This window comes from Podarcis bocagei (genome assembly GCF_964188305.1).
Source record: "Podarcis bocagei genome assembly, chromosome: 4".
NCBI lineage: Eukaryota > Metazoa > Chordata > Lepidosauria > Squamata > Lacertidae > Podarcis > Podarcis bocagei.
The window spans coordinates 42,828,672-42,853,124 of record NC_138128.1 but is presented as its reverse complement, the minus strand read 5'-3'; the positions used below and the strand labels follow the sequence as shown (position 1 = coordinate 42,853,124).

General features: G+C 41.8%; 1 long non-coding RNA gene across 2 annotated transcripts in view; it reads right to left on the bottom strand.

Annotated features, from left to right (window-relative positions):
• LOC308585462 overlaps positions 1–24,453 on the bottom strand; it is a 208,769-nt gene that overhangs the window by 30,083 nt on the left and 154,233 nt on the right. The window lies entirely within an intron of this gene.

Below are 24,453 nucleotides of genomic sequence, written 5' to 3'. Positions count from 1 at the left end.
AGATGTCTACTAACGCCATGAAGGTGAATTTGATATATCCAGCAGGTTGTGCTCATCCTTAGATGAAATCAGAGTCTTCAAACAATGTAAGTTTCCTAACTGAAATACAGCGGAAGCTCAGGTTGCGAACATGATCCATGCAGGATGCACGTTTGCAACCTGCAGCAGCGCGTCTGCGCACACGCGAGTTGCGATTTGGCGCTTCTGCACATGCACGACCGCCGAAACCCAGAAGTAACCCATTCTGGTACTTCCAGGTTTCGGCAGGTCCGTAACCCAAAGAAATGCAACGTCTGTAACCCGAGGTATGACTGTACAATGAAATCCTATACAGTGGTGCCTCGCAAGATGAAAAGAATCCGTTCTGTGATTCTCTTCGTCTAGCGGTTTTTTCCGTCTTGCGAAGCAAGCCCATTGAAGGATTAGCGGATTAGCGCTATTAGAGGCTTTTAGCGGCTTATCTGCTGATTGGATCAGCTGATAAGCAGCTTAGTGCTATTAGCGCTATTAGCGGCTTATCTGCTGATCGGATCAGCTGATAAGCCATTTAGCGCTATTAGTGGCTTATCTGCTGATCGGATCAGCTGATAAGCGGCTTAGCAGCTTAGAAAAAGGGGGAAGGGAAGAAAACCAGCAGGAACTCGCAAGACATTGTCGTCTTGCGAAGCAAGCCCATAGGAGATTCGTTTTGCGAAGCACCTCCAAAACGGAAAACTCTTTCGTCTAGCGAGTTTTCCGTCTTGCGAGGCATTCGTCTTGCGGGGCACCACTGTAGTAATATTGGGTGCCCATGATTGTTATTAGTATTATTTTTAAAAGCTCAAGGTTTATCACTGTCATGGATGTTTTCTAATATTTCAACTGTCACATATACTGCACCTGTTTTGAAATGGGCCAATCAGACTGGGTATGTGAGATGCCACTACAGACAAACAGAGCTGGCTCAGAGTGCCAGCACATCATTTCTTTTTACCAAAAAAGAAAAGCACAGTATATACATATAATGTCTAGTTAAATCCCAAGTAGAGAGGGGGAGGGAATTCAATTCAGTATGCATTTAAAGATGATTCACACTTAATTCACACTTTCGTAAACAATATGCGAACTGAGCCATCCTTTGTAATTCACACCTCTCCAGATTTTCCAGTGCGGTTCTCCAGCCAAGTAATATGTACAAAAATGTACATAACTAGGCTAAAGTGTGCATAGGAGTGCATAGATTAGTGAAAATAACATGCAAAAAAGGCATTTTATTGGGGAAAGTGTTGTGCAAAAAAAAAAGTGTCTATTAGACAAAATTGGGGGGGAGTTGATTGTGAGAAATTTGCAATAAATGCTAATGAATTTTTATGAGGGATTTTAAAAAAAGAATTGCAGATTGCTGAATAAATGCAGAGAACCTATTGGGCGGCAGGGGGGGGGGGGGCGAGGAACTGAGAGAACTGAAATTGACTGATCCATCCTTCCCTAGCCCCAGTAAGAAAAGATGGAATAAATTAAGAATAAAATGGAAGGACAGCACCTGTAAAGGCCCAGAAAAGGCTCCCAAATGGCAGCTTTTCATGCTACATTTTGATGACAGATATCTCCGAGTCCAAAATACATGACTACTCAGCAGTTGTAAAAAGGTCCCATGTGTGTAAATTGCATGCTTTCCCCCTTCAAAATACAGAGGCAGAAACCAGGAAATGATTGAGTTCCCCTCCTCCTCATAAGAGCCTTCCATGTATTTCAAACTGAAGCAGTGTGCTTGCACTTTGTACATAATATCTGCATGCAAATATTAACTGTAATACGAGGCACTTTCTGTTGAGTTCAAGGTTGCAATCCTAAGGACACCCACTTGGACACTAAGGCCCACACACCCACCACATGCCACCGCCTAGTGGGCAAACAAGGATGGAGGGAAGTATAAGTTCCATTGCCCTGTGCAGGTCTCCAAATCAGTGGCAACTGGTGCCCATTCGAACCAACAGGGCAGAAGGCGGGGAAAGCAACAGGAAGTGGAGCCAGAGCCAATCACAGGAAGAGCCAACTAATTTTAATCTTGTCCCCATCTTCCTCCCTGATCAGTTCTGCGAAGGATATGCAGAGACTAAAGAGGAGTAGTCATCATGGGCAAAATCTGAACCTTATTAATTAACCTTAAACTTCTTATTCCTTAAACTCCAGTGCACAACCTTCTCCCATATTTTTGTTCTCTGGTTTTGTTCAAACCAGGATGTGTATGTCCTACTAATGTAGACTGCATAGCTGTCAACTGTCTTGGAAAAACCGGGACATCCCACTTTTCCCTGCGAGAATATGGCGGCCATTTTGGGTGTCTTGCTCTTGCACGATTTCAGGCCAAGATCTTGCCCTGAAAAAAGTGGGGGGTTTTCGGATCCACGATTTTACTCAACACCCCAAAAGAGGCATTTTGTCTGGGTCTGCAATCTTGCACGGGTCACATGACTAGTAAAACGTTCAGCACCTGTGGGTTAAAAGATTATGTAGCAGGAAGCACGAAAGACCTACTGCCAGTCACAGTAAGGCAATACTGAACTAGAGTCTTGAAAGACACTGGTCTTGAAGGACCTACATTGGCTCCTAGTATGTTTCCAAGCACAATTCAAAGTGTTGGTGCTGACCTTTAAAGCCCTAAATGGCCTCCGTCCAGTATATCTGAAGGAGCGTCTCCACCCCCATTGTTCCGCCCAGACACTGAGGGCCTTCTGGTGGTTCCCTCACTGTGAGAAGCCAAGTTACAGGGAGCCAAGCAGAGGGCCTTCTCGGTAGTGGCACCTGCCCTGTGGAACACCCTCCAAGCAGATGTCAAAGAGAACAACAACTACCAGACTTTTAGAAGACATCTGAAGGCAGCCCTCTTTAGGGAAGCTTTTAATGTTTGATGCATTGCTGCATTTTAATATTTTGTTGGAAGCCACCCAGAGTGGCTGGGGAAGCCCAGCCAGATGGCCGGGGTATAAATAAATTTATTATTATTATTATTATTATTATTATTATTATTATTATTATTATTACTGGACAAATAGTATGATCTGGTATGAAACACCTTCCTATGTTCCTAGCCACCCATTGCAGGATATTGCAGTGCCTGACCTGCTCTAACTGGTTTTCAGGATCTTCCTGTGGGGATAAATATCAGCAGCCAGCTTAAGCATCTGAGAGAGTGAATACATTATTTCATATGGATGAGCAGAGCCCTATATCACAAGAAGTGTAGTCCACATCATTCTGATTTTTGATCACATTTAACTTGTGCATTCATTCATCCATTGTCTTTGGGGGAAAGCACGTTCATAACTCTTTATGTCTTGGTGTCTGGCAAATTATATCTCAAGCTCCATGTGGGAATTTTAAGGCCTATTTTAAATGAGCTCAGGTTGCAAAATGAAGTTGAAAAATGCAGTGTTCGCTGCCTCTGCACACAATACAATCCAGCTATTAAAAATGAAACCAAGTGATTCAATGGTACTGCAAATGACAACCTGAATTCATTTAATTTCACTTTGAAATATATAAATCTACTGAAGTGCTAAAGGTAATATTTATGAAGCATTGGCTTAAGAATCTCTTAAATACTTTAAAGAGCTTGTTTCTGTTAAAATTATTCATCCAGGTTATCATGAATCTTGGAATAATCTTGACAACAGGCTAAAAAAACCCCCTACATTAGCCAAATAGTCCAATTTAGGTAACAATTCTAAACAGTGATGGGCAATCTGGATGTTTTGGGAAATGCAAATAGCATCCCACTTTAGAGAGGGGCTTGATAATTATTACGACTGGAGCAAGTTTGGAGGAGAAATGTAGCTCTTTCCTCTCCTGCTGTGGCCACGAGGAAAGCCCTACGTCTTAAACCAGTATTTGCAGCGGGGTGAATCCTTCATTGATGAAAAATATAAATAAACCTGTGTGCTAAATGCAAATACACATTTAATGTCACATCTATTTTAGCCCCAGGTTCCCACTTATCATTAGTGTGTCGAGTTGGTGCTCGGCATCCAGGGAAAAATCAGTCTCACACCATGAGGGGTTCCGAAATATGGCTGCTCCTGTATAATGAGAAATAGGTGATTATACTTCCCTTCTGTTACGCAAACGAACCTCTGGGAGTTATCTATTTTATATATCAGGGGTATCAGTATTCCTAGAATGCAAGTTCCAGAAAAGGCAAAGGTTATTTCTTTGTAGGCTTTTGTGCCACAGAGTAAAACCATAAATCATAATCACCTATTTCTCATTATACAGGAGCAGCCATATTTCGGAACCCCTCATGGTGTGAGACTGATTTTTCCCTGGATGCCGAGCTGCAACTCGACATAGTGGAACGTACTTCTGAGTAAGTTATTTATTTAAAATAAATCAGCTCCCCTGAAAATTCCCCATTACATTGGCTTTCACAGTCTGTACCTAATATCGTGGGGTCTCTGTGTCCTGCTGGAACACGCGTTCCATTTCTGAGGAGTTCACAAGAACTGTTGTTCCCCAGAGCAGGCTGGCCCACTAAGGCACTGTCCCACCAACCTAATTCTGTTCTCAGCCAGCCCCGCCTGCTAATCCAGTACAGCAAATGTCAAGTGAGACCCAACAGAAAGGTTAGCTACAGGACGAAAACTATAGCAAAGGCCTCCAAGGATGTAAAGTGTACAGGTTATCAAATGCAGACAAACTGGTACAGCTATGAACTTGGTTCATATGACAAAACTTTTCAAATTCTTGACAGGCAAGCCTGGAAATACAGAGTGAGATCCTATGCTGCACCCGTTCTTATATGCAGCAGGGGAGTTCGCATCAAAGCCATTTCCATCAAAGGGGTCAAAGAGCATTTATTGGTGCTCATCTGAACCATCTCTGAGTGATTTGTATGAAAATATCAGTGCACTAGAGGGTAATCTTCAAAAATACAAGAAGAGATGACAGCATCTATCTTCTAGGAACAAAACACATTTCGGAGAACAAGCTGCAGAGTCCAGCCAGAACACACAGATTCATTTTACCAGGGTTACCTTGAATGATTATTCAAGCCACTAAATATATATGCCACTAAAGCATTTGAGAAATATATGGGCCTCCTTCCTCTCATGCAAACAGAACATTTTGATGTCATTTTTATACTCCCAATAGGGGAACCACAAGATTCTCCTCCAGATGTTAGAAACATCAGGGCTGGTGGCCACAGCCAGCATCCTAGGGTAGCCTGAGCACCCCAGTGTGGCTCATGAATTTCTGCCCCCTAGCCTACCACCACAAGCAGTGCCAGGCAGCAACTTTTAACCTCCATTTTCATTTCCCACAATGCTGTATATTGAATGTATGAAGTTACTAGTGTGCTTCACATGGGCACCTGGCCAGCTACTATGAAAAGAGGATCTGCCCTGAGCCAGCAGGGCTCATATTCCAATGGCTCATAACATGTCAGACCCTTGGTCCATACAACTGAGTATAGCCTCTAATTAGTAACAGCATCTAAGGTTCATGGACTGGAGGATCCTCAGTTGCTCTCCAGGGTTTCAGACAGGCTATTTCTCAGTCCTCCTTGGAGATTCTGGGGACTGAACCTCTGGAGTATTGTGGGAAATTTTATTGGTGGCAAGATGCATCCACCTGGGGCTGCTTAGGGTGCTGCTGCCCCTACCACTGCCATATAAACCCATTGACAACGGAGAGGACCTTTTCCTCAGGACCTCCTTCTGCCTGGAGTTGGCCATGAGTAGCATACAAAACCTGCAGAAGTGGGTTTCGTGTGTCCACTATTGCTTCTCTATTTGAAACTGGCTTCCTTCTGAAACTTGTGGGTTGTTAATGAGTTGGTTCTTTTGAAGCCTGCACTTGCTCTCCAAGCTTCTTCCTACCACCACGGCCAATTATTCTCAAATCTCACTAGAGATATTCCATGCACACTCACACAAAAAGGAACTGCACAGATCACCTTTAAAAGTCTTAAGACAAAAATAGCTATGTACAGGTGCCTCCTGGAGAAGCTGGGGAGGGAGGTGATTATAACTTCACAGGTATAGTAAAAGTGCTAGAAATAAGTTTGGAATGAAACCTGCACCATTCAACCTGCACTATGGGGTCAATACTGCTCCAACCAGGTGCCAACCCAAGTATGCGACCAAGCTCTGATTAGCTATCTGCTTTAAGGCCAAGTACTGATACAGGAAACTACCCATCCATCCAGGGTACAGCCAACTATTAGATCAAATGACTCACATAATGCCACCACGACAGAAGCCTAGGAAAGATCAATTCAATATAAATCTCACACGCTGCCATGACATTTTCATTTGTGTAGCAACAGGAGCCCATTATGGTATGACAGTGTCCTTGCTGATAAACTCAGTAAAAGAGCAGCAAGTGGAACTCTTTTTGAGGAAGCCAGCAAGTGAAGGGGTATTCCCCCCCCCCTTAAAAATAAAATTAAAATCTGTAACAGCAAACCCAAACCATGCTTGAGGCAGAAGAACAGGTATGAAAGTATAAACCAAAAAGTGCAAATAGAAATTGTGGGGGGAATGAATTTATTCAGGCAATGTTGTTAATAACGACACCAATATATTAGCCTAACCTCGATGTTCCAAAACTGCCTAAGTTAAGTTCATACGCAATGCAGAGATGTCATTAATTTGAAATGGGGGGGGGACTACCCTGTGCTATAAAGCCCATTCAATTCAAGATGCTTTGCTAGACATCCCCATCCCCATCAGGATAGGTACACTAATTCCTTTCTCCCTGTTTCTTCCTCACCTCATATAGTATCCATTAATGCCCCTGGAATCAGGTTTCTGTGGATATTGCAGAGAGTTGCTGAAGATTTGTTTGCACACTATTCTCCTTCCAACTGACAACTATATGGTCTTTGCTTTCTCTAAAAAGAGATGTTTTGAGCATGTATTTTGTCTTCTACTTGACTGTTAAGCTTATAGCTGCATCTGTGCAACCCATGCTTCATCTGAACTTAGATGAGATGGGTCTGTCTCAATTATGGCTGAGATACAAACACAAACTCTTACAGACCCTAGGAAAGACAACCAGCTCTTCCTGAGCTCTGCTGGGCTTTTGCTGGCCAGGGCAGAAAGTGGGGTGTCCCCTCTCATATCTTTATCTTCCATTTTTCCTTTCTTTTTAGCTTCCTGTCCCCTTCTTGTAGCACTCAGTGCAAACAATATCAAGCTCCATCCATTTTTCTTCTCTGCTTACTGATATTTAACACTATTAAACAGTTACTTTAGTAAAGATTTCTTTGCAAAATCTTCACTTTCACCTCAGTCACATCCCTGCACATTTGAAGAACTCTTATGCCACTTTGCCAGGCATGGCTTCCTCCAAAGAATCCTGGGAACTGTAATATTTTGAAGGCTGCTGACTGCACAGAGCTACAAATGACAGCACCCTTAACAAATGGCATCTCCAAAAATTTTGGAGTGCTTTAAATGCATGACGTGAATGTGCAGCTTCACCTTTCTGTCTCAATTGGTAACATTCTATATTTTCAGCAAGAGGCTGGGTGTTACCTTTTATACATCACTCTTTGTCTTGATTCACACAACTGCTCTAGCTAAGGTCTGTCAGTTCTTTGTAATCATTCAAAACATTTTGTCCTCTCTTATCAACTGATCTCACTAAAACCCTTATAAAGACATACACCCATCAGGGATATGCACAGCACTGCATCCTGCGAGAATCAAAATGGTGACAGAGGTAAATCTAGCTGCATGGGGCCAGCGCTCCTTTCCATGCCACTGGATGCCTTCTGTACTGGAAGAAGCAAAGACCACCAGTGTTGAAGCAATGATTCTTCGACATCAACTTTGTTGGACTGGTCATGTTGTTCAGATGCCTGATTATCGTCTTCCAAAGCAACTACTTTATTTCCAACTTAAGAATGGAAAGCAAAATACCGGTCGGTGGACAACAAAAGAGGTTTAAAGATAATTTCAAGGCAAATCTTTAAAAAATGCAATACAAGCACTTATTACTGGGAAACACTGGCCTCTGAGCACTCCAACTGGAGAACAGCCTTTACCAAAGGTGTTGTGGACTTTGAACAGCCATGAACTCAGGATGAAAAGGAAAAAGAGCTAAGAGGAAGTCACCCAGAAAGCTATCCTAACTGTGAGAGGATGTGTGGATCCAGAATTGGCCTCCATGGTTACTTACAGACTCACTGTTAACACCATTTTCATGAAAAACCATCTTACTTGGCTATGAGTGATCACCAAAAAAGAAAGAAAGAAAGAAAGAAAGAAAGAAAGAAAGAAAGAAAGAAAGAAAGAAAGAAAGAAAGAAAGAAAGAAAGATGCCTTCTGCTGCCAGGCCACTCTAGCCAATGTCCTCATACATATTTTTCAAAATGTAAGGCAGAATGACTTTTCCAAATGTACATCTGAAAATAAATTGTAGGTATTCACTCCCAGATAGTCTGGAATGCACAAACAGAAGTACATTGTCCTGGATTAAAGGATATGATATCCTATGCTGAACCACATTCTAAGATAACAGAGAAGCCTGTGCTCCACTAGAATTTAGAAGTATGCATACAGTGTCACACTAGAAATCTGCCATAGCACAATCTGAATAGAATCTTCTGAGTCATATCTGGGGTGTTCCACTGGTGTATCTGTCATGGACTTCTGTGGAATCCTGTAGCCTCTCAGTCAGCATATCTTCAGTATAGGATTGCCCTCTTTATCTTTCCTTAGCCATTTCCTATTAGCAGCCATGTAAATATTCATTAGTATTGCAAGCATGGAGTGGGGAGGAGAATTTTTAAAATGTGGAACTGAATTTGCTAAAGGTGCATGTGCATAATATTAATGCCACTGAAATGTTGGTAGTTCTGAAGGAACAATTTGCATTAACAGGGAAGCTGTTCTCCAGCATTTATAATGGCTCCTCCTCTCTGTTAGATTACACATTTTAGAATTTTTTATTTTTTATTAGCCTACACTCTCCCCTTGTCCTGGAAAGGCAAATGTCAACCACATGTGCAGAATTAAACTGGCTCTGCCCTTAGCTCTGCCTGTGCATATAGAATTTTGTACAAAATGGCATTTATATATAATCTGGGGAAACCTTTTGAGTCCAAGGTCCGCATTCCCCTTTGGGAAACCATATGGGGCTAAATGCCAGTAGTGGGTGGGGCAGCAGATGTAAATTTTAACTTGGTGCAGTGGGCTAGTTTCTTCATACATTCTCACACTGCTCTCTATCCTCTACCCAGGCAAGGAAGAGGAATTATTAAAGTTCAAGGAAAAATTCCAGTCAGACAGAAATGTGTTTGAAGGAGGGTCAGGGAGGGACATGGCCTAGAGCAGGGGTCTGCAACCTTTAAGATGAAAAGAGCCACTTGGACCCGTTTCCGAAGGAAAAAAAACTGGGAGCCGCAAAACTCGTCATTATAAAAACAACTTTTTTGTCACCTTTTTTATTATTTCTTTGTTTGACCCCTCAGAATTACTCCTCCTCATAGAAATAAACGTTAAATTAACAAGTTACCTTTTTGTGTGTGTGTGTTCTTCACTCCCCTTCAAAACAGTGACCAGTGTACATGCCCCCTTTCAATGCAGTGACCAGCGTACATGCCCGTTACAATGTAGCGGGCGGGCGGGAAGGCGACGTCGGGACGGTGCGTGACTAACGCACGCACCGCCCCCATGTGACATCACAGCCAGTACAGCGCCCGCCACAGTGGGGAGTGTCGGGGCGCACAATGCGCCTCCTCCCCTCGCTAGTATCAACCCCGGAGCTGCGGCAAAAGTGTAAAAGAGCCACATGCGGCTCCGGAGACCCCTGGCCTAGAGATAGGGGTTGTGGGTGAGGCAAAAGGGCATGGAGCATGGGTAGGCAAACTAAAGCCCAGGGGCTGGATCTGGCCCAATCGCCTCAATCTGGCCCATGGACGGTCTGGGAATCAGTGTGTTTTTACATGAGTAGAATGTTTCCTTTTATTTAAAATGCATCTCTGGGTTATTTGTGGGGCCTGCCTGGTGTTTTTACATGAGCAGAATGTGTGCCTGGAGGAAGAACTGTGAGGGGAGAGACTCCATCAGGCAAGGCCTCCTTCCACCTGCCTTGCTCCACCCTTTAGTTTCTGCTTCTCAATTTGTATTGTATTATTTTATGTACTGTGGCTTTTTGTTGTTTTATTGATTATAGTTTAGAAATTATTTATTGTAAGTGTTGAGTGGATTTCTGTTTAACTTTTATATGTTGATATTATTATTTTGTACTTTTCTAATAATTGTTGAATGTTATTTTTTGATGTAGGTTGCTTATTTTAAAGTTTTGCTTTATTATCACATTTTTGTATTGCATTAGATTGTTGTAAGTTGTACGTTTTTTGTTTCTTCAGTTTGTAAACTGCCTTGAGTATTGTAAGATAGAAAATTTGTGGGGCATAGGAATTTGTTCATCCCCCCCCCAAAAAAATATATATATATATAGTCTGGCTCCCCACAAGGTCTGAGGGACAGTGGACCAGCCCCCCGCTGAAAAAGTTTGCTGACCCATGGTGTGGAGATATAGAGGCTTGGATTTGGACCCCAGGCCTGAAGTTTATCCCCCTTGGTCTAGGCCCTGTGCTGTCCATGACAACATGCTTAAAGAGTGCCACCGCTCTTTAAGTGCAAGATAGATCTGGCCCATGTTCCTTTCTTCTCAGAGGGGAGGGCAGTGAACACACAGCCGTGCTGGATTTAGGGTGGTGTGGGTGGTTCTTTTGCACATGGTGCTGAGCTAAAGGGAAAATAGTAGTAGTAGTAATTAAATAATAATAATAATAATAATAATAATAATAATAATAATAATAATAATAATAATAATACCTAATTTATATAGGTACCTACTCAAAGTAAGGCCCTGGTCATATGGCAATTGAGTTGCTGCAACTATGATGTAGTTCACTTGAGAGCATGTGCAGAACAAAAGGCAAGAGAGGAGAGAGGGTGCTAAATAAATATTTAAGACATCAAATTTTGTCCTCAGTCAGGGCACCATATTACCAAAGTCCACCTCTGCATACAGGGTTGGCTTTTTCTGAACTGCCTCTCACACCATGGGAGCACTGTTCCTGACAAGGTTCATCACCCAACCCTCACTGTTGACTTTCCATCACCTGGTAAAAAGGTAGCTTTTTTCAGCAAGCTTGCTCTGCAGACTGACTCTCTCTCTGTCTGTCTCATCTATATGTTTCTGTCTAGGTGTTTTTCCACTGTGAATTTTACCATCTGGTTGTTTTATTGCGGAGCCTTCCTTTATTTCAGTTTTGTAAGCAACTTCAGGTGCTATGTGAACTGCAGATAATTCAGTATATAAATATTTAAATGTATGTATTCCCCAGGTGGTCTTAGGAAGGGGTGGAATCCTGAAAACTCAAAGCAAGAGTTAGTTGTTTATTAGGCTTGGTATAAACATATAACAGCTCAGTCCCATATCTGTCTACACAGAAGACCCATGGAGGTCAAAGGGGCTTACTCCCAGGTAAGCAAGCAGAGCACCAGCCATAGCTTATCTGACCAGACGAACCACTCCTGTCACTGCAACCTAAACATCCAGCTGGGTTGATGACAGGAATGGTCTATGAGGATCGATTCACATTTTGATTTGGGGTGCCATTACACATGAGATTTCTACTCATGTGAGCAACAAAATTTGTAGCCTATGGAGCTAATCTGAAACAATGTTAATGATCTCACTCTGTCATAAATTTTGGAACATCAGAGACTTTAGAATTCATGGCTGCTTTAGTTCCGCAAGCTGCAAATATTTTACTAATTATTCTTTTCTACTACACTTCAGTGCAATTTAGTTCATTACCTTACTGGTTATCCAATGCTAGTGCCTGATGTGTCCACCTGTCACCCTAATTTATTACTCTCACTGCTGGCGTCTCTACTACCAATTTTGTCAAGTCCTCTTGAAAACATCTTCCTGCTTGAACCTTAATTGGTCTTTCCAGGCCATCTCTCCCTGCCTAAGCCTGCCTTGTATTCTTGGACATAGAGTTAAACCTGACATTTGACAAATCTGCTTTAAGTACCCTAAGTTAAGATCTTTAAATTCCTATTGATTTCAGTGGGGGAGTCCAGCAATTACTTGACTCTAGTCTCTTCTCAGTGAAATTATTGAGATGCAAGAGCTTAACATGGGTAGGATCATGTCCAAGAAAACCACTAAGGAATAACTATACCTCAGTTGTCGAGCACCTGCTTTGCATGCAGAATGTCTTGGGTTCAATTCCTGGAATCTCCACGGGGGGCTGGGAATGTCTGAAATACTGGAGAGCCATTGCTAGTGTAGACCAGGTGTGGGGAGCCTTTATCTCTGAGATGTTACTGAAGTACAACTCCCATCATCCCTAGCCATTGGTCATGATTGCTGAAGCTGATGGGGGTTACAGGTTCAGCAACATTTAGAGCACCAGCAGTTCATCACCCCTGGAGTAAACAATACTGAACTAAATGTGGGGTATGGCAGCTTCTTATGTTCCTACACTCAAATACTGTGTTCCATGTTTCTTGGCAGGCGCAAAGGGATGAAACATATCTATTTCATCATGACTCCCTCCTATGAAATAGCAGAGACACTCTTAAGTTCCAGTTTTCTCAGATGAAAACTAAAATGACAAATGTTAGACATATTCAGGAATTCAGCCTAATCTGTATGGAAGAGGCTGGATGCACACATTATCAGGGTTCCCAATCTCAAAGAGGTTTCTAACTTGCTATATTCCCCTACCCCTCCACACACTTTTAATCTTTGCGTGTTCTGGCAAACATCTGAAGAGGGCTATAGTTCATTCAGTAAAGCAGTGTTACTCATTAACTGATTATTCATGCTTTTTTATTTGTGTTTCTAACCCCTGAGTTAGCAAAGGGAATGTGAAAAGAAATGCACTATATCCCATAGGGACTTAAAAGCTTTTAATGAGACCTATAATTATTTATTGTTCTTTTCAAAAACACATTGTGTTGTTTACCTAAGATTTTTTTTTGAAGTTGATCACATTATTCTGCCTGCCACTGCATCTGCTTAGACAAGGAGAACATCTCAGCATAGTAACATACCCAAGCAGCATTCTGCGCTTTTAATCCCTTTTTGTATAGCTTCCCAATCTCCTTGCCTTCTCTTATGCTATAATGATCCTCCTGTCCTTTTATTCTCTGTAGACTCCATCATCCCCAAGTAAGTCACCAGCATTTTAATAGCTGAGAACTTAATTATAATTTGAAACAGAGCCACCTAACTACAGATTTTGCTAGGAGCTTCTGTGGGGAATAAAAAAATTAATTTGGCGAAGCATCCAATTACTTGTTCTAAGGGCAAAAGAAAATCATATACATGCCACTGTTAAAACCTGTATTATGTGCTCAGAAATAAAAGACACCGGCCATAGATATCTACTGTACAGCTGGTGTCCCCCACTCACCGTATATTTTTGCCAGAATGAGCTGCCTATTTCTCTGCAAACTAGAATAACAGAACCATAAAACTGTACAGTTAGAAGATACCCAAGAGTCATCTACTCCAACCCCCTGCAATGCAGGAATCTCAACTAAAGCATCCACGACAGATGGCCATCCAATCTCTGCTTAAAAACCTCCAAGGAAGGAAAGTCCACTACCTCCAGAGAGAGTCCATTCCACAGTTCTTAACAGTCAGAAAGTCCTTCCTGGTGTTTAGTTATAATTTCCATTCTTGTAACTTGAAGCCATTGGTTCAGGTCTTACCCTCCAGAGCTGGAGAAAACGAGCTTGCTCAATCTTCCATATGGCAGCCCTTAAGATATTTGAAGATGGTCATATCTCCTCTCCGTTTCCTCTTTTCCAGGCTAAACATACCCAGATCCTTCAACAGCTCTTCATAAGGCCTGGTTTCACAAAGCTTACCTGGAGGTTTGACTATATTGGGTTTTAATGGGCACTAATTCTGATTTGTTCACAAGGAGGTTACGTATATGTCAATGAGCATTCATCCTGATTTGCTTGTGGGTGTTTTGAATTTAATGAAATTGAAATTGAAATGCAATAAAATTCAATATAAGAACTAAAAGAAGCAATAAAATATAAGTAAAGATCACACTGCATCTAGCACAGCGTATTGCAAATACTACGTACAACCAGCAGAAAACCCGTTAAGTGATCCACCAAGAAGACCCTTCACAATTGTTGAGTGGTCCGCGAGAAAGAAAAAGTTTGGGAATCATTCCTCTAAATGCATGTTTAGAGTAATGAAATGAGTGTTACTCAGCAGAACACTCATTTCAGCTAGAGTCAAGAAAGTGTGTGTTCTCTACATCTACAACTCAGCATGAAATCCATATGGTGTCTGGCACAAAATCTGGCATCTGGCAACTCAGTAGCCTTCTAGCTGCAGAGGAAAGCTTAAGGGTGTATGGACAGTATCTGGTGAAATCTACAAAACTAGCAAGGTCCAGATTCAGGAAAGACATGGCTTCCCAATGCTCAAGAAGTATGACTTCAATGTCTTGCATTCTTCTTATTTCACCGTTACAAGTGTTCTTTCCAGGATACTACGCTTGCATTTCCACACTTACTATTTTGTACGGTTGCACCGCTCTAAATTTGTAAACCTATTATGAATGTGTCCTATACAGTGTTAGCCCCACCCAATGCTCACTTATCTTTGGCAGCTGAACTGCCTTCCAGAGGTAATCTAGCCACCTTTACCATTGTTTCTATCTTCACTCTCACAGATTAGACGATGCAAGTGTTGTCCGTTGCTAGCTGGTTCTTGCTCCTCCGCTCCCCCTATCCCCCAGGCTCATTGATCGGTACCAGATGTACTGGTCACTGATGCCCTTTGACCTGATATCCTGGGAAGAACACACAAAGGGAGAAGGGCTTCTCGTGCATGTCAGTTCCACATCCCCTCCATGTTAATTGATAAAGTCCTAAACCCAATTGTTAAGCTGAAGTTCCTGACAATTCTTCTGGGATCTTCAGGGAAGGTTCATGGTGTACACCATGTACACCATATGTATACAGTGTGCACTGCAATACTTGCTCCTGGAGAAATCAAGTTAATAGATTTTACTGTCCAAAAGCAGGGCAAAGCAAGGTTCAGGGAGGTCCTCAATTAAGTGAGAAGAGAAAGCTCTCCTCCTCCCTCTCACACACTGGCCACTCAGCCCTTGGAGAATGACACCTTTGTAATCTTTCAAGACTGTTGCCTTTTAACGTATAACATGTCAAACGTGAAAGCTGAGAGAAGACGTACAATGAGGTTACAAGCTGCATGAGACATAACGCTGCCTAAGCCTTTGCCCATCCGCTTCTTGTTACACTTATTTCAACTAATTGTTCTCACATTGATTCCCAATCTTTCCCTTTGCCTGGTTGTGTGACAGCCTGCACTACCACTGTCAGCATTTGTTACATTGTCCATTGTACAGCCTCTTGTCCAGTCTCCCATCAATTGACTTTCCTGTCATCACCATTTATGTTTCAGACATCATTGTTTCTGCACAACTAAAAGTTCAGGGACACTTTCCACAGCAATTTATTTCCCTCCTCTTCTTCCTTTCCAATTATTATCACTCCCATTTCCAGTTCTTCCACAGTTGCATTGTTCCAAGTTTGCAAATTTGCTGCCTTACAGAATATGTTTTTCTGTAACAGTATCCTCTAACAAGGTCTTTCTTACTGAACTTAGGTGCATGACTGAGACTTCCTTGCTCCAGCAGGCATATTAAGGTAGTGTTTGTTTTTATGAGAACTATTTTATTTTGTGTGGTTTGTTTTTATGTTCACCACCTAGAAATGCATATTATTAAGCAGTATATAAATCTCTAAAATAAACCAGCAGTTTGTTAAGAGTTTGCATTATCTGTAACATTTGTCAAAATATGGTGCTTTGGATTGCTTTATAAGTATTGTAATCCTTTGCTCCAGGGCTGTGCTATATTTGTTGGATATTGAACAAATTATTATTATTTGTGAAAGTTCTAAATGTTAGTTTCTATCTGAAGATTTCTACTAACAACTGAAGACTCACCCAGATGTAAGATTGGACCATAATTGTAACAGAGATAAAGATTCCCTTTTGCATTTTGAGACTGAGGCAATATAGGTTAGCTGACAGATTCAGATTTTAAATATTTAGGCCATGCTTCTGTCTTACCCAGAATGTAAATTAAGTGTACTCAGCTCACTGAAGCCAGGTGCCATGTCAAAAAAAGAGAATTCATTTCATTGTTTCCTTATTGTCTAATTAGGTTGTAGCTGATTATCTGTGACATGCTTTTCACAACACCTGACAAGGTAAAAGTAAAATACATGATTCCATAGAGCTCTTGTGTCAAGTTTCCGGAGCAGAAGGAAACAGCCTATCAAGAGCTTGATGAAATGCTGATGATCTGCTTCCATAAGAACCTCAGTTCTTGCTTCTTTATAGATCTGCCACCAAAATTTAAAAGAAATTGAAATTCTGGTTCAACATTAGCTTTATTAACACATCCACCTGAGCACTGGGGAGAGGCTGTGCCCACAATCCCAGATCCTGAATTCTGTGCAGCCAAAGCTGTAAAAGGTCCTCTGTGCAATCAAGCTATTTGGTGTGTAGCCAATCTTTGCCCAGTAGGAAACACTGCAAAAGGAGGCTCCCTGTTCATGTAACCTTCAGACATAATGCCGCTCCCACTTCATGCATTAAGTGAAGACATGGAAATGCTGTGAGCACAGGACTGGCCCCTCTCATTAGGCATGTTGAGGTTTGTGGCTCATGAGCGGGGCAGTGGATTATGTCCATATTACCTTTAGGAGACATCTGAAAGCAGCCCTGTATAGGGTAGCTTTTTAAGGTTAAATGTTTTACTATGTTTTTATATATGCTGGAATCTGCCCAGAGTGGCTGGGGCAGCCCAGTCAGATGGGCAAGGTACAAATTATCACCACCACCATATACAGGGCCAGCCAACAACTGTCTTCACAGGTTGCTCCCAGAATCACTTGGAGGAGGCATCATGGGTGACGTGTCCCAGACAAGTGTCTGCACTATGACCGCTTTGCAGTGCTTTATAGTAACTTCCAAATGTTGGTCCAGAAATTCTGGGAGCCACGCTTTCAGCGAATGTGTTTAGGAGTCTCAATTAAATGTATGAGCATTCTGTATTCACATAGTATTTGAATTCTTGTGAACCTTGAACCTTTTTTTTTTTTTTTTGCAAACACTGTAGAACTTTTTAAAAGAATGTACCATTTAACTCCCAAAATCTTATTTGCATAATTTAGACCCCTCCATAGCAAACTTCCCTCATTCCTATGATCCAAATGAATGTGCACAAGACTGACTTGTTCGGTAGCCTTACATTTTGTTGTTGTTGTTGTTTAGTCGTTTAGTCGTGTCCGACTCTTCGTGACACCATGGACCAGAGCACGCCAGGCACTCCTGTCTTCCACTGCCTCCTGGTCAAACTCATGCTGGTAGCTTCGAGAACACTATCCAACCATCTCGTCCTCTGTCGTCCCCTTCTCCTTGTGCCCTCCATCTTTCCTAACATCAGGGTCTTTTCTAGGGAGTCTTCTCTTCTCATGAGGTGGCCAAAGTATTGGAGCCTCAGCTTCAGGATCTGTCCTTCAGTAAGCACTCAGGGCTGATTTCCTTCAGAATGGATAGGTTTGATCTTATTGCAGTCCATGGGACTCTCAAGAGTCTCCACCAGCATCATAATTCAAAAGCATCAATTCTTCGGCGATCAGCCTTCTTTATGGTCCAGCTCTCACTTCCATACATCACTACTGGGAAAACCATAGCTTTAACTATCCGGACCTTTGTTAGCAAGGTGATGTCTCTGCTTTTTAATATGCTGTCTAGGTTTGTCATTGCTTTTTTCCCAAGGAGCATAGGCGCCGACTCCATGGGGCTTGAGGGGGCTCGAGCCCCCTCAAAAAAAATTTTGGGGGGGCTCAGCCCCCCCAATAATCTCGGGCGGGCGCCCTTCCAGCAGAGCGCCGCCGCTGTCCCCTGCCTCCTCCTCACCTGCTCCTTCGCCAGCCAGCCAGCCGCGCGCCCTAATCGGAGAGCCCCGGCCGGAAATCCCGCGAGAACAGGGGAATCCCGACTGGCCACACCTCCCAGCCAGCCAATCGGCTGGCTGGGGGGCGTGGCTTGCCCTATTTAGGGCCGGAGCCACTTTATTTGCATATTCATGAGCTTATTTATTATTCATGAGCTTTTCCGGGCCCCCCCAATATTTTTTCTAAGTCCGCGTCCCTGCCAAGGAGCAGGCATCTTTTAATTTCGTGGCTGCTGTCACCATCTGCAGTGATCATCTATTATCCATTGCAACTGTGGGGTGAAGGTATTTGGGCAGAAACACCCAGGGTCATTAACTGAGGCAACTGAATGGTAACATTGAAGGAGTGGTTGTGCAAATATAACTAGGCAGATGTCAATCTAGGAATGCTGGATTTTCTATGGAAACTCACTTGCTTGGGGCAAAAGCAATTCCACCAGCGAGTTTCACGCAGAACAGCTTCTTAGATACTAAACAACAAATGGATCACACTCAGCAGCTTTATACGGCTTTTATCATTTTCTATCTTGAGCTGGCAAGAACAGGAAGCAGAAGGATTTATGAGGGATGAAATAGTTCAAGAATAAAATTCCAGAACTGTAAGCAAGTTGGTTCTACTTCCAGCAAAAGCCTGTTCTAATCTGCATTGTTTGCACTGGCCTAAGGAACTGCTGCTTTTAAGGGGATGCTGTCTGGATGAGTAGGATAACAGTTACACCTGCCAGCTGTGCTTTGGTGCACAAGCGAGCATTGCCTCCCTTCTATCTCTCCGACAGTACAGGCTGATCTCACAGATTGCTGTGCTATTTATTTAAACGCCACACAAAATGATACTCAGAATCTTGTGGGATGAACCAGATTTTTGACAGCGCAGTTTACTCAGAAGAAAATCCCACTGAGTTCAATTAGACTTCTTCCCAAGTAAGCGCGTGTAGGATTACGGCTACATGAGTTTTTAAAATGTTTGAATTACAGTTTTAAGTGAAGAAAGAAGCACATTGAGAGATCTCAGAATGAGCATGTACACAGGTAAAAGTTGGTGATTTCATCGCTTTCGGTCGGGGAAAAACCAGTCTGTTAACCACAGCCTGGATAAAATAAGCCTAATCTCAAAGTTTCCACATTAATGCTGCAAGGGATGGTGTTTTAAATTCTGCTAACTAATTGTTTTAAGTCTAACACTAAATTGGTTACTTTAAATGTTCTGCTCACACACATGAGTAATAGGAGGAATAAATTGTAACATATATCCTATCCTACCTACAAAATCTATCCAACACCAAAAGTGTGGGAAGCAATGAGAGAAGAAAATCAGTAAATTTATTTTGCTGAACTGTATCTATCCATATCTAGAGAATACGGGACAAAGGTCCATGATATATCTCCAATACAAGCAACATAATATAGAAGCTTTATTTACACCAGAGAACATTAGGAATATATATATCACATATTAACACATTCCCACTGTAGTAATTAATCTTAATTGTTCCTGAATATTTAGGTTTAACTTTTAACAAGTCTATGCACCCTCTGTTTTCTGTTATCTTATTATATTTCACTACACTTTCAATAAACCTATCTGTGAGTGGAAATAAAAATCCAATTAAAATTCTTTGCCCAAACTAAAGTTACATTTGCACCGTATGTCCAAAGCTTAGTCATTGCATAATATGCAATTAAGCTGCAAGAATATAGCCAAGATAACAGTATATCTGTCTTGTGAAATATGTTGGGAAAGCAATGGCAGTATACCAGATTGTACAACTTCCTGGACAAGAATAAGAGATGGATGGTATTTAACAGTTCCAAGTATGCCTGGGAATATATTTTTTTCCTAGGAAATAATCAGCTGGAAAAAAAGAAGAAAGGGCAAAGGAAACTTGAGTGATTACAATATAATTGATGTGTTGCAGCTGCACCACGCAGGAAATGCAATTCTAGGGTATAAGAGGTACAGGTCTTCCAGCAGACAGATGGAAATTAATAGACAAGGTACTGTCAAGACATCACTAGAAATTGTGAATCCGGTTTCTGTCATTCTCAGTAGAAGCGCCTGGATGAATGTAGCCTCTTCCTTGCCCCATAGTCCTATCATTTCAGTCCAACACAACCATACAACTTTCATCTAGCATATAAAATAATTCATATTTCACACTGAAGTCAGTGTGAGGGATATATGTAATAAGGTGCGTGTGAGAGAATTTTTTCATTGCCCATAAAACAAAATGGCAATGTCATGACAATTGTGTGGTGACCAGGTGGCAAAGTTCACATCTCAAAACGTCAATAGTCCATAATTGGCCCCAGTGTGGTTCCACAGCAGGTCAGTCAGAGGCCAATTTCAGTCATGTGAAAGCACAATAACCTGACTGAAATTGCTTTACTAGAAATATGATTGGAAGGACACCTTATAAAACTTCTTGGCTGTTCATGAAGTTCATAAAACCTGCAGATAGCACGCTTCCTCCTAAATATGTCTGGAATGTTTGGCAGCTTGTGCCTTCTAAAAAGCACATACAGAAACTGTTTCAGACTCATAATTTTAGGGCAGTATAAGACTATTATATAGGTGTCGCTAGAGATAGGGAGAAATGCATTTGGTTTGGATTTTAATGGAATCCTATGTAATTTGCATTTTCTGAACCAACATGCAAAGCAAGACACAGCTATCCTTCAAAGGTTGCACTTCCGCTAATTTTGCAGTACAGATCTGCAATTCAAAAATGTCTACCAAAAAAGCATTATGTTAGGGAAAGGTGCACACAAAAAATCATATCTTAGTGAAAATAACATTAGAATGCACATTACAGAAAATTTCATACCTGCATGTATATTTATTGCAAACTCACAGATTGATGCAAAAATATGGTGAACTGAATTTAAGGCTGGAAAAATGTGAGAATCTGAGATGGAAAGATTTGTCCTTTCCCAGGAAAAATTGTGCACTGAGTAAGTTTCATGATTCTTCAATACATTCGTGATAGTTTGGCTGATGTAAATATAAAAGATTGTGAAGTTCTGAATACAAAATGTATACATTCATAGCTCTTAGGGTTCAAGTGAAAGCTAGTTGTCATGGCATAGCCTCAGACTTTCCTGAATGTGGGAAGATGCACACATGCCCGTATTTCCTAATTTGCTCAGGTCTCGGTCTCGGTCCAGTATATCTGAAGGAGCGTCTCCACCCCCCATCGTTCTGCCCGGACACTGAGGTCCAGCTCCGAGGGCCTTCTGGCGGTTCCCTCACTGCGAGAGGCCAAGTTACAGGGAACCAGGCAGAGGGCCTTCTCAGTAGTGGCGCCCGCCCTGTGGAACGCCCTCCCATCAGATGTCAAAGCGATAAACAACTACCTGACATTCAGAAGGCAGCCCTGTTCAGGGAAGTTTTTAATATGTGACATTTTAGTGTATTTTTCATCTTTGTTGGAAGCCGCCCAGAGTGGCTGGGGAAACCCAGCCAGATGGGCGGGGTACAAATAATAAATTATTATTATTATTATTATTATTATTATTATTATTATTATTATTATTATTATTATTATTATTTCCTACCTCCTAATCTTCTTAATGTCTCATGTAGACCTCTCACTCTGCAAACTGTTCAAACTGTCCCTTGCAATTAGGGGTTTTCACATTGCACTCCAGTATAGTTGAAGGCTCTCCACTTTCAGTGCCGTGGAGCTGGAACACATGAAGTGCAAGGCACTTGTACTTTCTGTCCCTCCTCCAGCATTTCTCAATGTCTGCAGCCACTCATAGATATGAAAATTCATAAGATTGATCAAGGAAGAGATGGCTTGGTTTACATCTCCACCAGATGCGAGGCAGCGAGGCTTTTGTGGCACATGAAATGTTGAGCCCTTCAGGACTCTTGACATCTCCAGTCTGCAAGGGGCTCTGAATCAAAACTGTAAACAGCAATCTAATGTAAATCATAGCTGAGAAAACTAATCTTGACTTGGCAGTTCTTGGCCCTAATGTTGCATTTTACAGCGGAAAGGAAGTCAGCGCGACCAAATGTTTGCCTAATATAAGTTCACTGTCAGTGCACACTGTAACCCAGAAGAGCCTTTATTGAAGAAACCATCAGTATGATGGTACATGAGCTGCAATAACCATCTGGCACACTAAATTCAATCAACACCTCATGCAGGTCAAGAAGTGGAAAGCTGCAGATCAGTGTAATTCATAAAACAATGAAGAAAACAGCAGCATGCCTTGGCAATTCTCCAGCCTGACATCCTGCCAGAGAAAAGTAAATTGCCGCCAAGTAACTGGATAATAATCCTAGGTTTACACGTGGCTATAGAAAGTTGAGCCCACTATAAGTGACTATGTAAAATCCTGGAAATTCATACAAATGGAACATGCTGATCCAAAAACTAATAGTAGCAGTAGACTGTCAAGTATGCCAGGTGTTGGTTGTCTTAACCGCTGCTTTCAAAGACAAGATTTTCTCATTTACAAAACAAAATGGAGGAAACCATAGAGAAGCTACATCATTATAGAGCAAATATTCAATGAACCAACTATTGGGTAAACAGTGGGTAAATAGTAATAGGCAAGACGTATTGTATCAAGAATAGTAATAGGCAAGACGTATTGTATCAAGTTGATTTTAAGTTTTCAGGGGAGCTAAAGACTTTGGAGAAATTGAAAAATGAGGAGTAATGCTATAGCAGCTTTCTCCGAACCTGATGCCTTCCAAAAGCAGTCCCAGCTGCCTGGAATTGATGGGAGTTGCAATCCAAAAACATCTGCAGGGCATCAGGTTGGGGGCAGCTGCCTTACAGTGCCTTATTGCACATTGCATAGCCAATATGTTGCACATTAAGTTTATGCACACAATATGCACAAATCGTTTGCCTGAATTCACATTCTACTTAACAACCTGGCAACATGTATCAGTCTATATATATAGACCAGACAATATACAAAATTTGCACAAAAACGCTCATTGCATGCGCTAATGTCAATATTGAATAGGAAAATTAATGCACATGAATGCACACAAATGTTTAGGTGGCATGGTAAGCAACATGCGGTGAATAAGATGTTTGCATTGATGTTATGTCTAGAGACATTCCACCCACTATCCACTCTGGAAATAAACTTTGAGAACCATAGGGGCCAACTCCTAGGGGCCAAGGTCCCTTCGCCCGCCCCCAATAAAATATTTGAGGGGCCAACACCCCCATTGGCACCCCTGTTGAGAACCAGAGTTACTACATATCCTACATTGATCAAAATAATCTAGTCTCCAAATAAGGTTCAGAGCAGATACCTAATGTCAACAAATGGCACCCAACACAAAACTCTTCCCACTGTTTCTCGCCACCCACCCACCTAGAATATTACCACGGTGTGTGTGTGTGTGTGTGTGTGTGTGTGGAGCAGAGCTCATCTCAGATGCTGTTGTAGAGCCTTCACTGAATGCTGTCATAATCATGGACACCACCATCTGAGGAAACTGACTGCAATAAAAAACAAACTGCACATACAGTTTCATCAGCCCACAGAGTATGTTCACAAAGTTAGCTGAAGGTGTGTAGGATGGGGCAGAACCTGCCCACTGCCCCACATGTACACACATTCACAGTCACTCATCCTGTGTTTCTTGGAAAGAAAGGGCTGAGAATTATCTCCATGTAAGAAAAAATAATCTCGTATGAACTGTCTCTTGAGAGTCAAACTGGAATCCACATAAGCAATCTGCCACAAGAAAAATAATGAGTTCTGTTTACTGGAGCGGAGACATCCCTTGATTTGTACCTTCCCAATTTCCCAAAACAATGCATTTCAGTGAAATAGATACATATACAGCAGAAACAATAGTCAGGCTTGATAAACTACTTTACCAGTGCTGCCACTATATGCAAGTTCAAACAAAGATATTTACATGGAAATGAGTGGAGGCTTTTTCAAGCAGCATGTTCCCAGTAACTCCAATCACAGCCCACTGAACCCAAAACATTTGTTTCCCAAAAATAAATGCATTTGAAAATTCCAACTGATACACTGGGTTGCACGTACTGCGATCCTTCACTAAACTAGGAGTAGCTGCTACTTATAAGATGACCTCATTTCCCGAGAAGAGAATTAAGGTTATTTGAGCATCTGTGTACATTCCTTATATCAGACTGGAATGAGTTTATGCTACCATGGGAAGCAGGCGATGCTCATCAGTATATTACTTCTTGTGAGTCTATAACACATTTGTAGGGAGCAACATCTGCTGTCCACAAGACTGTATGAACCCAGAGAATGGCACCTTTGCAACATTTTTGGGAGGGCTGGTGCTGAAGAGGCACAGCAAACACTTGCCTCACTCTGGCAGTGTGGGTAAAATCCTTATTTTTACATTTATTTTGCAGGCGGGGGAGTCTTTTACGTTCTTCTTTCCCCTC